This window comes from Coenobita brevimanus, chromosome 54, assembly GCF_032717465.1.
Source record: "Coenobita brevimanus isolate Jiangsu-jjx chromosome 54, ASM3271746v2, whole genome shotgun sequence".
Classification (NCBI taxonomy): Eukaryota; Metazoa; Arthropoda; class Malacostraca; order Decapoda; family Coenobitidae; genus Coenobita; species Coenobita brevimanus.
Genome location: NC_137007.1, coordinates 8555964 through 8557880, shown reverse-complemented (window position 1 = coordinate 8557880; position 1917 = coordinate 8555964).

Genomic DNA, 1917 nt, shown 5'->3' with positions numbered 1-1917 from the left:
AGGAGTGTCGTAGGTCAGTCCTGAAGCAGTCTTAGCTCAATTGGGTGCGTCTGTTGCGTGTCAGTGAGCAGTCGCTGACTAAAAAAAATGTTACGACTGTGTAACGAGTCGCCAACCATGACCAGACCACAATCAGACCGCAACAAGACCCCAAGCCGACCATGCAACGCATTTTGACAGTCCAGTCGGCGATTCGGAATCATGGCTCACGATCACGTGACAACTGCAAGCAGACCACAAGCAGACCACACAACGACTGGGCTAGGACCGATCCCAGACCGTGCAAAGAGTGCAACAAGAGTCTTGGCAGGAAACCAGGTGCGGTTGGCGATCTGGCAACACCAGTCACACATGGCAACTGCGTGCCGGCAAGCAAGCAGCATATAAAGAGTGAGAGGCCCGCGGTTGCCATTGTGGTGGGGTCGGCAGGGGGTCTGGGTAGGCTTGGGGGGGTCGTCGTGCATTCCCCGAATGCGTCACGCAGTCGTGTTGCATTCTTGGGCGGTCGTGGCTAACAAAAATCCGTTAAAAATTTCAAATTTGAAGACTCGTTGCTCCATTGCCCCATGGTTGCCTTGTGGTTGCCTTGCGGTTGCCTTGTGATCTGGTCACGTTCTTGAGGACGTCACGACCAGTCGTGAGGCAGTCATGAGATTAGATTCGGGGCCAGTCGGGAGGCGTGGGAGCCAACTAGGACACTACCTTGAGTCCCGCCGCGGTCGGGCCTTGAGTCGCGTATGTGTGACAGGGGCTTAAGAGATGCGGCGTCGTAGGTGCCACATGGTCGACAGTCTGGCTTTGTCTTCCGCCAGCTACGCATCAGTCATACAGGCTCGATTAAACTTTGTGATGAATTACGTATTTTCAATAGAAAACTGTAAATAATCATGGGCCCTAAGAAGATTAGTGAGTCAGCTGGTGCTAAAAGTAAAGCAGTGAGAACAACAATTGAGCTGAAAAAAGAACTCTTTGCAAAATTTGAAAGTGAAACCCGTGTCTCCAATCTTGCCATTCATTATAGTATTGCGAAATCTACCGTTTCATCCATACGAAAGAACGGATTAATGCAAATTACAATGCTTCTTATGGGAAAAAAAATGATTCGGTTATCGAACAATTCGCAACTCGTACAGCCTCCAGGAACGAATTGTGTACGAATTCCGGGGTTCTACTGTACTATAAATCGCCCAGAATGCAATATTCTTTATATCTGATTAGCATAAACACGTGCAAAAGACGACAGAAGAATGTTGTGTACTTCTGCTCTCTCCCTCGATCCCATCCCATGTCCCTCCCCTCCTCCTTCCCCCTCCCGCTCTCCTTCATCCCCATTCCTCTCTTTACCCGCCCTGTCTACCTTATTATCCACGGCGCTAATCTACGTAATGAACCGCACCCATCTCTATTTCTTGTCTATTCCTGTAACCTTTTTGCTCCTCTATATTTGAGAGTTTCTTGCCATGCCACAGTCTTTTTCTCCCAATCTTTACTCCAAACATGGTGCAGTAGTTCGAAACATTATTGGTTCTGATCCTGCTTCATGAATCAATAAACAAAATGAGAAGAATGAGAACATTTTCTTAGGGAAGAAAGAGGGAGAGACGTAGGATGAATGGGCACAAATGTTTGTTTAATTCCTCCTACTGAAATAATAGCCACGGACTGCCAGGCTCACTCAAACAAACACCAGTAAGGAATGTATCACATGAAAGAGACCCCAATGTTCCTACATGTCGCGGCTGTTGGAAGTGACAAAAGGCGGAGAAAAGAAAGACAACTGAAATAAAAGGAGAGGAAAGGAGACGAGGAGGGTGACAATGGGACTCGAACTGGAAGGAATATTGATAATAAACCTTGGATATAGTTGGTAGCACTGGGAGCAATTGGGAATAGGGCAGACTGGGTTTAGTAAACAGT